This window comes from Triturus cristatus, chromosome 4_2, assembly GCF_964204655.1.
Source record: "Triturus cristatus chromosome 4_2, aTriCri1.1, whole genome shotgun sequence".
NCBI lineage: Eukaryota > Metazoa > Chordata > Amphibia > Caudata > Salamandridae > Triturus > Triturus cristatus.
In genome coordinates this window covers 329,360,098-329,375,193 of record NC_140586.1, presented here as the reverse complement: position 1 = coordinate 329,375,193, position 15,096 = coordinate 329,360,098, and the positions used below count along the sequence as shown (strand labels likewise).

At 43.8% G+C, this 15,096-nt stretch overlaps 1 protein-coding gene across 6 annotated transcripts in view; it reads left to right on the top strand.

Moving 5' to 3' along the window:
- The window catches only part of LOC146833815 (dimethylaniline monooxygenase [N-oxide-forming] 2-like), a 540,028-nt gene that overhangs the window by 341,734 nt on the left and 183,198 nt on the right, over positions 1-15,096 (top strand). The window lies entirely within an intron of this gene.

Sequence of the window (15,096 nt, the reverse complement as noted above, 5' to 3'; positions counted from 1 at the left end):
GTCTGAGGTTGTCGAGGTTGTCAGGCAGGGTGGTGGAGTCGGGATCGCTGCGGTTGTCGAGGTGGAAGTTATGTTATGTTAAATGTATTTTATATAGCGCAAAATCACCTTCAGGTCTCTAAGCGCTTTTAGAGAGAGTGACCAGACTCTCCGATGAGGATGTAGTCCGTGGAGGTGATGGCATGGGGTGGGGTGAGGTCGGCAATGGTGGTGGCGGAAGAGGCGCGAGGCCCGAAGGGGGTGTGGGTAGACGAGGGTCCTGCGCAGCGTGGTTCTAGGGCTGGTCTGAATCAGGAAGTGGAGGTGCTCTGTATTGGAGAGGGGGGGCGCTCGTGCTGGAGGTGGAGAGTAGGAGGGAGCTCTTGTGTGCAATGACGAGTCCTCCTCCTGGGCGGTGGGGGCGGTCCTTTCTTTGGATCTTGTATCCGTCGGGGATGGCGGTGGCGATGTCAGGGGAGGAGGTCGCGTTGGTCCATGTTTCTGTGAAGAAGGTGACGTCTGGCAAGAGTGTGTCAAGCAGGTTCCAGATCTCTATGGCGTGTCTGTGTAAGGAGTGCACGTTGAGGATGCATGTCAGGGCTTCGGTGGTACTTGCGTCCAGTGTGGGTTCAGCGGTCCAGGGTTGAGTGCGAGGAGGGCAACGGAGTTGTAGCGGTGGGAGGTCATACATCCAGGGTTCCTGGCGCTGGCTGCGGTTGGCTCGCAGACAAGCGCAGATAGGCTTGCCTTTGGCGTGCCGGCGGCGCGGCTGCACAGCTGCCGCCATTAATTGGGGAGGTGGGTGGGAAAGCGCAGCTGGGAGGTGGGAATGGGGAGTGTCCAGGGGGAGCGGCCACGGGGGCAGCAGCGGCAGGAAAAAGGGCAGCAAAGAACAGGCACAACAGATAGTAAGGCACAACGCAGGTCCCTGAACAGGAAGTCAGACGTCTTGTTCCAAATGAAAAATGACAAATGAAACACAGATCTCAATTCGGCCTAATACAGACATCTATGTGAATATGTATAGAAATGAGTCAACAGCCAGTTCTACAAAACTTGCTGAGTTAACAAGGATAAATTGAACAGCGTCTGGCTACTTCATCGATTTTGATACCTTTTCTCTGGATCCAAGTGAACCTGAGTCACCGCCAGCTTCTGTTTCCCTCAAAGAAAAAATACATGATCTCTACCTTTGACCGAAAAAGTCTTACTTTGTTTCTCCCTGGCTACAGCTCTGGATTGCAGTTGGTCTACTGTTCCTAGTTCTCTGGATAGGTGTAGTGACTGTCTTTTTCCTGCTCCTGAATGGACATTATCTCCCAGAACGCTCCGCAGTACAACATGTCAGCTTGGTCCTGAAACCACGTGCATCATCTCATAGCGAACAGAGACCTGTCCTTAATGAACATTGCAGCAGTTCCTGTTCCAGAAGGAATAGTTTGGGATAGGGTTTCATTTGTTGTATATGATCCTACTGAACTTTTGAAAATACCACACCTGTTTAACATTTCTTTGAATGATATCACCTCCAGTACTCTTTCTCTGATGATTGGGACTTCGAAAATGTAAATAGTATGCTGCCTGATTTGAAACAATCTGCTGCATTCTCCAGTGATGAATTGTATGATGATACATCTGATTTTGACACCATGTATTACTACCAACGTTATGGTCATCTTTTTTGCATTGAGCAAGTATACCATGTAATGTTTTCACATAACATCAATGGGAACATTGCCCATCACCACCTAAAGGTAGTTCACAAACGTTTGCACAGATGTTTGCTTATTTTTCTGGGTTTAAAACTTCAGCCCAGCCAAATATTATTGTAAGGTTGCACCTACATCTGTAAAGAAAAAATATGCTCACCAACACGAAACAGATATACGCTTTTTATTTTATTTCCCAGCTGTCTTTACAAGGCTTTGACTTTTGGAGGGACAAAATAGACACAAAATCTGTCTGTGGGACTAAAAATTGGCAGGCTCGGCGAACTGAGGCCTTAATTTGAGCATGCCTCGTACCCCAGCAAATCATCTTCCTGAACGAAACTGTGCAACAGACTTCCTGTCTTGGGTTAGCTGAGATAAAGGATTTGAACACACCTCAGATTCCCTCACTTACACACTTTGAGGGTTGGCGAAACTATACACACCATAGTGAGGATACGCTAGATGACCTTACACATGATGGTTGATACAATTGTTCAGACCCCAATTGGAAGGGATGGTTAGTTTGGCCCATCAACACACAAATAGGTGTCAGTTAAGATTCAGGGGTACCACCGAAGGGTTTAGTTTGCATAGGCCCAACCAACATTGCGTACAAGTACTCTGGGTGGTGACATCTTACAGTGTTGGGAAATTATGCCTACTGTGGCTAAAAACCTCAACACTGTACCGGGTAAAACAACACTTGTCCCTACTATCAGATGACCTGGATCTTAGGTATTTTTTGTTAGGTCCCCAGAAACCACGTCAGAAGCGCTTCTTATACGCTATTTATAATGAAGTATGGAAAATCTCACAACTGCAGGCTGTTGAGAGATTGCGCGAGATTGACAGGATTAACCTAGAAAAGGCTTTGGCTGTGGTCGACAAGGGCATGACCATTCTGACTTCCAGGATTTATTCACTGGGCAACATTGTGTCTTCTGCTATTGTATTGTAATTGCATTTATATAGCACTTACTACCCCTGACGAGGTGTCAAAGTGCTTTTTCAGTGAGTAGCACTCTACTCCGGAACCCATTAAGGATTAGTGTTGAATTAGTATAGTGAAATATGAAAGTAATTTGAGTGGTGGATAGGTTAGTCAGTTATTTGGATAGAGAAGGGTAGCGGAGGGATAGAGGAGGGAAAAAGGTTTGCATTTATATAGTGCTTGCTTCCCCTGATGAGGTATTTAAGCGCTTTTTTGGCAAGTAGCACGCTACTCTGGAACCCATAAAGGATTAGTGGTGAATTAGTATAGTAAAATATGAAATTTGAGAAGTGGACATGTTAGTCTGTTATTTTGATTGAAAAGGATAGTGGAGGGATTGAAGAGTGAAAGATTTAGACTTTTTTTGTTTGTTTTGGAGGTCATAGCAGTAGGAGGAGGCTTGGGATGAATAAAAAGGGATGTGGAGGGGGAGAGTCAGAGGGAAGGGTTTAGTAAGGCTTGTTTGGAGAGGTCTGTATATTAAAAAGTGTCAGATGGTGCAAGGAGGAGTAGAGTAGGGGAGAGTCTAAAAAGAGTTATTTTGGGATCATAGTAGTGGTATGGGGTTTGGGATAAATGAGAGAGTGGATATAGAGGATATATTGATAGAGGTATAGCATTGGAAAGAGTAGTAGAAAGAAGTTTGAGATGAGTCAGAAAGTTGGGGTAGAAGATATATTGAGAAATGTATAGGGTGAGAAATAGGGTAGTGCATTGGATATGCTGAATTAGAAGAAAGTAATAAATATATAGATCCATAAGTACATGCAAAGTATATAGATTCATAAAGGAGGTAAGTATATGTAGATTAAAGATATTGATAGAGGTATAGGATGAGAAATAGGGTAGTGCATTGAATATGCTCTTTTAGGAGAAAAGTAATATATAGATCCAAGTACATGGAAGGTATATAGCTGCATAAAGGAAGTAAGCATATGTAGATTAAAGATGCATTAGATAAACTCTGGTTTTCAAGTGTTGTTGTACTTAGAAAGGTATTTTATTTTTTTAACATAATTATTCTACATGTTTATACAGAGCAATACACAAAGATATGTATATATCTATAGTACAAATAAATGCTTGTATACAGAGGGATGTTCTGTATATTTCTGTTTGTGTATTGTGCTTATGTGGGGAAGAGTCAATTCTTGAGTAGTTTTCTGAAGATAAGGTGGTTGTCCGTGGATCTTATGTTGGGGGGTAAAGAGTTCCATAGTTTGGCTGCTTGAACAGAGATGGATGTGCCACCCATGGTTTTTTTCTTGTATCTTGGGATTTTGAGGCCGAGGTGCCACTCTAGAGCGGAGGTTTCTTTATTGAATGTGTTTGGTGATTTTATTCCTGATGAAGAGTGGTCCCATTCCATGGTCCCATTCCAAGTATCGCTTTGTGGGTTATACAAATAAGCTTGAACGTGGATCTTCTGGCAACCACTAACCAATGCATCGGTTCAAGGCAGGTGAGATGTTGTCTCGCGAGAGCAGTCTGGCGCAGAGCTCTGAATCCGTTGTAGTCTTCCCATGGCCATTAAAGGTGATCCGTGGTATTGGCTATTGGCGTAATCAAGTTCGAACAGAAGAAGGGAGATGGTAGCTTGGACCTCGTGTGGAAATCCCAAATGGGGGACAATTCGCCGCAGGGTTTTTATAGTGACAAAGCTTGATCTTGCTAGTTTGTCCACTTTGGCATTTATCAATAGCTTGGAGTCCATGGTAATTCCGAAGTTTCTTACTTCCTTCGATACTTAGGTGGTGATCCCAGTTCGTCAGGCAAGGCCGCAAGTGAGTCATAATGTTTCCGATCGCCACACAGGAGTATTTCCTTTTTTGAAGCATTCAATTTGAGATGGCTCCAAGTCATCCCTTGAGCCTCAGCTCTGAGACAACTGGAAAATGGAGAGTTTCCAATGTCTTTGGGGCATTCCAGTTGAAGGAGTATGTGTGTGTCATCTGCATAGTTATAGCACGTGAGGTGAAATTGATTGATCAGTACCGGTAATGACTTCATGTAGAGGTTGAAAAGTATGGGAAAGATGATAGAGCCTTGAGGGACCCCTTCTTTTGTGGAGCATGGTTTGGATGAGAAAGGTGGGGTGTGGATGACATTAGTTCTGTTTCGAACGTAGGACGCGATCCAGTCTAGAGCAGTCCCCTCTATGCCATCTTCATAGAGTATTTGTTTCAGAGTGTCATGGTCAACCGTGTCAAAGATAGCCGAGAGGTCCAAGAGGAGTAGAGCAGCAACCCCGTTGCGGTCAACTGTGTTCTTCATGTCATCCCAGATGGCAAGGAGGGCAGATTCTGTGCCTCTTCCCGGACGGAATCCTGTTTGGAAGTCTGGAAGTATGGCATTCTCTTGAATGAATTGTGACAACTGGGCGAACGCTGCTCTTTCTATCAGTTTCTATCAGTTTGCTCAGAAAAAAGGTCCATTTGTAATGGGTCTGTAGTTGGCAGGGTTCATCAGGTCCAAGTTTGTTTTCTTCAGTAAAGGGCATATGTATGACTTCTCGAGTTCTTCTGGAAATATTCCAGTAGTTAAGGAATTGTTGATGATTCTTCTTACTGGAGTTGTAGCAAAGGATGTTAAAAGAATTGTCTTGAAAGTTTGCTGTGGACAAGGGTCAGAAGGGCTCCCGGCAGGCCTGCTTACTTTGACCAAGTCCATAAATTAATTGTGTGAGACCTGTTGGAAAGTACAGAGAAGCTGGGTTAGAGTTTTCATGGATTTTTGTTTTGTAAAAGGGTTAGTGCTGGTGCTTTGTCTCTGTTTTAAGTCTGTGTTCTTTATTTGCACATTTAGCAATTTGAATTCCTTCTGACTAGTACCTTTTCTTTGCTTTTTTGATAGGTGAAGTTTGTCTTGTTTGGCATTTGTTTTGAGCTAGGTACGTTGCAGCTTTCTAATTTGTTGTTTTATGTCTTTTATCTCTATATTTCTCCAGGGTGCTTTATTTCATTTGTTCTGTTGTGTAGTTTTGAGTGGTATCCGGATGTCAAAAGCTTCCTGTAGCCACTCATATTGTTTTTTAACAGAATTTATTGTTTCCAGATCTGTACTGGATGTTAGTTGTGTTTCTAAGTGTTTCAAATTGAGTTTGTTCCACGGTCGATAGGTGGATGCATGTAAGGTAGTTTTAGGTGAGTCGCTTAGTGTTGTTTTATGTTGGGAAGCAGGCAAATGGTGGTCTGACCATGTGACTGGAGTTATAGCTTGAAAGTTAACTAGTTCAGTATTAGCAAAAATGACATCTAGGAGGTGTCCAGTGATGTGTGTGGGTTTGTGGACGATCTGTTGCAGGTTCAGTGCGTCTAGGCCAGTGATTATTGTTTTTGGATGGGGCATATTGGGTTTGTCAAACCAAAATTTAAGGTCACCCAGAATGCATAGATTGAAGTGTATTGTTATCAGGTTTCAAACCGTGTCTAGAAGTGTGTCTGGGAATGTTGCCTTGCTAGATGGAGGTCTGTAAAGGAGTAGGATGTTACAGGAGGAAGACGGTGTAGGATTGCATCTGGTTAGAAGAGCAATCACAATTACGATTGATTCTATTATTAAGCTGATTGCTTCACTCATTGCGTTCTGGTCATGTGCCCTGGTGGTATATCAACAGTATGTCTCTGTTTTCTGCATACAATCTAACAGAAAGACGGATAACAATGGCAGGCAGAGATGCAACATTTACAATGCTGCACACAAAAAAATTGGGCCAAATACCTTTTACCATGGCTAAGTCACCCTCCACAGAATGGTTAACCATGGCCCTATTACACTGCCAGCCACGGCATTCTAATTTTAATATTGTCTACAAAATCACCAAGTAGGCAGGTATGAAGTGATGGGTAAGTAATACATACAGGCCGTACTCTCAAGACGCTACTGATATTGTTGATATGGGCAGGTGGGCAGGCTCGGGTGCCCTGGGATCTTCTGACGCTTCCGCTGTGCCAGGGTGGATTGGGTGCCCCAGATATGCAACTATATGCATGGTGTGCACAGGCCCAATTCCTTTACTATTGGGTACATCCGACCCCTTTTCAACCCCATTTGGCCGTTGAGACCAACGCCGCAGCGCCTGTCCCACTGCATGTGACTCTGTATCAACCATACCTCCTTCCTAGAGATGGCATAGACACTGTGGAAACCCTACGTTGGGCGTGGAACAAATTGCGGAAGAGAGCAGGTGTTCCCGTATTATATGCCCCATCAATACCACTAGCACACAACCCTTTACTGCCCCATATCGGAGATAGCACTGGTGGGACTGTGGCACAAAAATTGAATCTCCGTACCTTTGCTGACCTCTACCCCAATGGTTCTTTCCGCCCGCAACCGGTCGCAGATGAGAAACAGCCAGTGCCCTTTGCTGAACTATTTTTATATCATAAGCTCAGGGCTGCCTGCCGGTCTTTACATGAAAGCTTTCCGAGCTCACCGCCGCCCATGGCAGCTTTGGAAAACTTGTTGAAGTCGCCTTCGCCCCGTTAACTTGTCACACTCTTATACACACACATGCAAAACGCGGCGCCTCTAAAACAGCCAAAGGCACTTCAGGCGTGGGATAACGATCTCCAGGTCCCGCTCACCAAAGAACAGTGGTCATGTTGCTGCCGCCAGCTCACCGAGCTGTCCCCAAACTACACACTCCGCCTCATACATTTTAAGTTCCTCCATCACTATTACAGAACCCCTATCAGTTTGCATCGCATGGGACTACGGGACGATGAGGACTGCTGGCGATGCGGTCTTAGTCCAACAACCTTCCTCCATATGGCATGGGATTGCCCGAATGTGTCGGCATTCTGGTCCACAGTATTCACATTGATACACCAGATAACTGGTGCAACTGCGACTCCAACTCCCCTACTGGGTCTGTTGAGCTATGTAAAAGATACCCCCGTTAAAGTTCGTAAACTACATGCTTTACTTCTCCTTTTTGCTAAACGCCAAGTTGCTGTACACGTGAAGAAAGAGGGTGCCTTCCATTAAGGAATGGATCAGGGACATTACATACGGACACTCCCAGTTGACCACGTTCTGGGAACTAATGCCTCCTAAATCCAGACCCCAAGATATTTGGGAACCATTTCTCACCTGGGCCCGAGAGAGACAGGCGACAGAAGAAAGCACACCGGTTGCTTAGGGGGTGGCAGGATGGGCGGAGAGGTGGGATGGGGTTTCTCCTTTTTCTAACAATCTACTTGTTAGGCATACTGCATGCATTATCGTCCTGGACTTCATGATCTTGATATCGCATATTCTAATGCCGTTTGGATTCGCCACAGGGATCCCAGACATTTATCTATAATTTTATCAGTGAGCTGTGTACAAACGATGCGATTTCTGCACCATGCTGGGGGGGCAGAGTAGGGGTAGAATGTAACCTGTATGGTATTGGTGATGCAGCTTTAGCTTTGATTTTACTATGCAAGACTACTGTCTGTTTGTTAACGATGTTGTTTTCTTTTGAAAATGCAAATAAAAAGAAATAAAAAAATAGAAAAGGAATACATACTTGAATCTTGGGAATAACCGTACATATATAGATGCAGGAATGGGGACACTGAAGTCTTTCTCAGCGGTTCAGACTGTGAGAATTTTTTAAGTGGGTTTCTAATTTGTCAGGATATTATGCTTCACAGAGCTTGTAATGCTTTGGTTGCAAACCTTTCATGTCACTTGAAAGGATCCCCAGCTGCCGTGATTCATCTAGTGTTCAAACTGCTCTCGAATGGGAGTTATTTGATGTTGAATGATCTAGGTTGTTGTGGGATGGTGTCAGGCATCACAAATCTAGTTACAGTAAGTTCCAGGGTTACTTGTTGTATGCAAGTATTGTTTCCACTGACCCGCACAGTCAGGGAGCTGCCGCAATGGCCTTCCTTGAATGTTTCCTTTATGCGGTTTGATTCTCTGAGCAGACTGAAAGCCATGTTTTTTCAGAAGGATGTGGCCTTAACCTCAGTTATTCACTTACCTATTGACTTGGTGAGAATATAGAAAGTTGCAATAACACTGTAAATGATAGAACATTCATTCACTAGGCTTCAACCATGCCCACATCCACAATTACAAATGAGGTCAATTTAGAAGGCGACCTTAAGGTGCTGTTATGCACATTGTAAAAGACTAGAATAGGTCCTTGGGGAAAAGGCTCCCTCCAAAATAGTAATCTGATGGCATGTTAGGTAAATATAGTTTTAGTGAAAAAATAAGATTACTCCTTGCAACAATGAAACAAAGCAGCAGGATGTTTCCCAGAGAAATCCGTAAATGTTGATGCAGAAGCTATTTAACATTAAAGCCAGGAAATGTATCAGTAAAATTCATCAACTAGTTTAATAAAAAAGAAGAGGAATTTAATGAATAAAGTATGGTGATTATGCCAGAAACTGGAATAAGGATAACGGAGTCTGGAGACAAGGTTTTTGAAAAATGAAATATGAGAAACACTCCTACGAAACAATGGGGATGCAACATCGGTGTTTGTCTATTTGCATTACCAAAAGTATCCACCTGACTCTGCTCTGGCATCAAAAGTAAATTATAGGTATAAGCAGACTGCCTATATCTCACACAAGCTAGAGATGCATTGACTGAATCAATCACCTTGCTCCTTGTATACCTAAATACTTCTAATCTTCACACAGTTCTTCGGGGGTACCTGGCCTACTGAGACAGCAAAAGTCTGGTCCCACTTTCTTCAAGCTTTGATTAAATTCCCTATGCTCACCTACGTCTAAGATAGTTACCTAAGAAGGGTAAACCCAATACTAGTCTCTGGGACCTGGGTCGAGATACTGGTGATTACCACTCACGGTCTCAATTAAGGCTTCCTAACAAAGCATGAGTTTCTGTACCTGAATCAAAAACAACCCCGACTACCAACACTCTACTCTACCAAAGATACACAAGGACCCACAGAATCCACCAGGGCGCCCGGTCGTCTCGGGATGTGGTTCAATGCTTGAACCACTGAGCAAATACATTGATCATTTTCTTAAACCCTTAGCTGAAACACTAGGGCGTACCTCAGAGACACAATGCAAACAACCAACCTTGTTGAAAAATGCCCACATGACCCCATTAGTCAACTTCTTGCGACCTGTGATGTGGTGTCTCTGTACACAAGCATACCTCAAGCAGCTGCCCTTGATGTAATGTGCGAAGTACTGGATCAACGAACAGCTCCTGTGACCGTACCTACAGACTTCATCGTAGACCTCCTCAGGATTGCTATGAAGAAAAAAAAAAATCTTCTTTGATGGCCATCTCTACTTTCAAACCAAAGGAGTAGCTATGGTGGCTGCTTTCGCACCTGATTTGGCAATTCTTTTTATGGACCATTTTGAAAGATCCTTTATATTTGGAGTGGAAAACCCCTACCTCGAGAAGGTATCCCTATGGAGGCGGTATATTGACGATATACTTTTGATTTGGACTGGAGATCAAACCGAACTGGATTCATTCCATTCCTGGCTCAATGAGAGAGGCCCTGATATCCAATTCACCATTCATTCAGACCCGAAAGAAATCAACTTCTTGGAGATTACCATCAAATCTGAGGATAACCACCTCCACACCACCTTGTATCGCAAACCTGCAGAGAGAAATTCTTTACTTAGATACAATAGTCATCATCCTACACGATTGCGAGATAACCTCCCTTTTGGGCAATTTTTACGGATCCGCAGGAACTGTTCGAAGAAATCGGACTATATAGCCCAATCAGACGATCTACTGAACCGACTCATGGAAGGTGGATACCCTAAAAGACTCACCAAGAGGGCACAGAAAAGAGCTTGGTATAGCCCTCGTGAAGATCTGCTCAAACCCAAAGAGAGGGATGGAAGACCAATGGAGAGAATGATATGTGTAACAACTTTATCAACTCAAAGCCATGCCATCAAGAAGACCATTAACAAACATTGGCGCCTAATATCGGACAACATTGGGCAAGACCTTCCCCCAATGCATTCTTTTAAGAAAGCCAAAAGCATCAGAGAACACCTAGTACGTTCCTTCTTAGAGACTCCTGAGATGCCTACAATTAGATCTATGTGGAACCTACCACCCATACTGGGACATTACAGATGCGGGCAATGCAAGGCTTGCCCCACAACAATCCAAACAAAGGAACTTACCTATAAAGATCGGGTGATCCCTTTAAATTTCTTCTCCAACTGTAATACAAAAAACGTTATTTATGCCATCCTATGTCCTTGCGATCTCATCTACATAGGACAAACACAACAAAGGATCAAAGCCAGGATTCTCCAGCACTGCAGCCGCATAAGATGTGGTGTGCAGGGGGCACCACTGTTGGAACACTTTGCGAATATGAGTCACAGCCCTGACGAACTGCGATGGGTAGTATTAGAAAAAACCTCTTTCGGCCCAAGGGGAGGTAACATTGGTACAATTCTGAATCTGAGGGAATGTAAATGGATGTCCCTTCTGGACTCCATTAGGAATGGCCTCAATGAATCAGAAATTAGCCATGCCTAATTTGCCTGTCTGTCTGCGGAATAATGCACATCTTTTCAGACACTTAAATGTATATTGAGACTGTGTCTTTTCAAGTGTGCTAGTAATATGCCTATTCCTATGCCACATGTAGTTCACCGATTTCCAGACTATGCACTTTACAAATGTACAAGGGTTATTCTTTTCTTACATTATGTCTGATACTATCTATGGTAGATCAACGAACCACCCTTAATAAATAGATATTAACCTGAGTAGCACACTCTAACCGCTTGCTAGAAATTGTTCCCATCCATCTATAAACTTGCATGTGTGGTGTTATCTAGAGTGCTATTTGTCATAACAATAGCTGCAATCCATGTACATTTCATGACTGTGTTAACCCTACTACTGTTTTTTAACTATTCCACATGACACCATGATTGCTATGCAAATACAGGCTTTGAAGTGTTAATCAAATATCACAAATATCCACTAGCCAACACATTTTCCTAAGCGGTAATACATTCCCGCTTTGATCCCTTTCACACAGACCTATCTTCCCGAGTTAATCATATTAACCGGCCTTTAGCATTATTATTTTCCATTTTATTTCGCTGATTCAACAAAACTAAGTCTGTTTTCAGTGTCCCTACCCAACCTGTCATAGCCTGAGAGCATCCAGCACCTACACGCACAGCCCCGTCATGCGTGATTGATACCTGTATTTAACTCAGCTGTCTCCAGCCATCCGTGTCATTTCCACTTACAAGTGACGGAGGTGTCCCTAGAGAACAACGGTGAGTTATGAGCCAGCGCGTGTGTTTTTCGATGTTTCTAACATTGAGTCCTTTGGCTACTCATTCATTAGATTAGATTACTTATATACCGTTTCGGTTCATAGGCACGCAGGGAACTTGAATGTTCTAGCCAGCTTTTTCAACGCAGGTAATAATGCCCTTTTACCGAGTTTTGTATTCCCTGACAAAGTGACACAGCGCTGCCCTCTCAGACATTTTCCCTCTTTTTAAATTGCCTTTATTGGATTCTAACACACGTCCTCTCCAAGGTTTGACCTTCTTGCACTATAGTCTGAGACCGTGGCCCTTCTTTTGCCTCCTGCCAGCAATTCTAAACGCAGTTATTAATGCCTATCTACCGCGCTTTGCCTTTCCTGCTAACACAACACAGCGTTTCAGTGCCAGACACTTTCCCTCGCTATAACTGCTTTTAATGGGTTCGGACACATGTCCTTTCCAGGGAGCTACCCTCATGGATTTTACTTTGAGACCGTAACCGCTTTTTGCATGTAGACGTGCACTTTTAGCATTGTGATCACGCATTTTTAGGTCTCGCCTTGCGTAGGCTGCGGGCATGCGCAGTCTCGCTGGTGAGATTTAATCAGATGTGGGTATTTTCTGTAAGGGGCATTACGCCCCGCCCCTCTTTTTCATTGGCTGGCATCACCGTTTCTGCTAAACGGTGGCCAGCCATTGGAAAAGAGGTGTCGGTGACGTATTTGCTTGGCTTTCTGAGCCGTCCCATTTGGACGGCTTGGCCTGCTTTGCGTTCGTCGCAAAAGGTTTCTTATCTTTATGGGGCTAAACACGTGGCCCCATAAAGACAAGAAACCTTTTAGCAGGCGAGGCCGTCCAAGTGGAATGGCAGAAAAAGTCCAGCGAAAACGTCAAGGCCAGCGCTTATTTGAAATACTGACGAGGGACTGAGCGAGACGAGTCTCCTATGGGAAACATTGGATATCTTTAAAGTTTTTCACACACTTTGTGTACCATGAAATTGAGGAACTACATACGGTTAAAGCAGCATAATAAAAATTATGGAGCGGCCTCCTCTCGTTAAGGAGTGCCTCCGTTTCCGCATTAAACAATGTTTAATAGCAATTGTGTGCACACACCGGACACGATCATTGTTGTTCGCTTGGTGATGAAACATGTTACAAAACCCGCTTATCCTCAAGTTACAATCACAGGCACGTTTTTGACTGGATGATGTTTCAAGTTGTCATTTGTGTAAATCAGCCGCAGTTTTGTGCTAGCATTGAAAACTGTAAGTGGTAGTGAGGGGCAAAAGTTGGCTGTGCACATGGTTTGTGTGTGTGTGTTTGTATATGTGCATTTGTGTGTGTGTATATGTGTGAGTGTGTGTATATGTGTGTGTTAATGCGTGTTTTATCTGAGGCGTGCTATGTGTGTGTTCACACCAGTGGGTGTCTTGCAGTTACAACACTGCGACCCCTTGTTCTGTACCGAGCTAAGCACATGAATGAAACGCGAATCACAAAAGGAAGAGACAGAACCTCGGTGGGGCGTGGGGAGAGGAGGTGGGGAGCTTCTCGCTTTACTTAATAGCCTATTTAAACCTTTCCCTGTAATGGAAGGTAGATTGTTTAATATCAGCTGTCACACAGCTTTAGTGCTGCTTTAAAACACACAAACCTCACATTGAACCGTCACTTCTAATTAAATCAGTCCCATGGGGGCTCGAGGCTGGGGGAGCGGGTGCGGGGCGGGTTGTTCTTTCCATGTCTCTAAAAAGGAAACCACCTGTTCTGTCGCTATAATCAATAAATGTTTCCAAACCCCGAGATGCTAGGAACACTCGCTCACTACTTACTGCTGGGATCTATTTTTTATTGTCACACCCTGCTGTGTGTATATATGGTGCCAACGCCTTCGGAGAGCTGCTCGTAAACATGGCTTCTGGAATGAAGACACTCTCCTTTCTTTAGGGGCTCTGGTGCCTGGGGTGGATTGCTAAGAGACAGAGACCCTCCCCCTTTTTAAAATTAAAATAAAATAGCAGAAAGTGACCTTTGACACACCTCCTCGCGCCCCCCATGCACACGCCACCTGACACCTTAAGACCACCGGTGCTTATACAGGCCTCTAAATACCTGGAAATAGACTTGAAACATGTTAAACATGTGTAATGTGCATTGTATGGCCTTTTCAAAGCCACGAGACACTGCGTCACTTCCCAAACACCTGCGTCATTGCCCACTGCATTGTCTGCTTTGTTAAAAAGTGGAAATTGGGATCTGTGTGTTGATGCATGGATCTGCAGGTGTCAGTAGATATATGAAATTAACCTTTGAAGCAAGGATTGGTTACTTAATAAGTGCCTCCTAGAAATACTGACGTGATTTGCCCCAATCTACAAATAGGCATTGACAAAGCCAATAATTTTGATGTTTGTATTCACACTGACCATATCAATAAAAGAATTACCACACCAGTTAAAAACAAGCATTTGCAATGCAATAGGTCTCGCCTTTGCATAAGTTTGAGCTATTGGCATTGTAAATGACAATGCCTTTTATTTATGTGTTTTGAAAACCTGCAAGCGGTGCATAAATACGCACTTTGTACTTATAGTCGTTGCTTACGAGAAACAAGGCTGGCAGTAACTGCGCCTCTCTTACTGCCAGCCTTGCTTCTCGTAAGCAAAGACTATAAGTGCAAAGTGTGTGTTTACGCACCGCTTGTTGTGTTCTGCGGTCCAGAGGGCCTGAGCCCCAAGAAACAGTGGTACCTCAGCAGTGGTCAGTGGAGGGCGTGGAACCTATCCTCACCCAAGGCTCCCTCCAACCTTTCAGCAGTTCTCACAATTTATGATAAAAATAATTTTAAGAAGCACTATTCAGCAGGGTTTTCAAGATTCCAAAAGACTGCTTTCACTGTAGGAGCCACTCTGAGGTGAGCATATTGAAATTATGTACTTCCTCTCGCATAGCAGCGGAAACCAAACCTGGTTCTGTACTCTCTGATGTCCTTAAGGAAGAGGAGCCAATCTGGATGCGGCCGGGCCCACATCAAAAATAAGCCTCTAAATCTGTTTTATAATAAACCGAATATCTTGCAAAGTTTCTAGAGGTGTCATTTAATCCCCACAAATCTATTACTTCCCTCCATTCACAATCCTCAA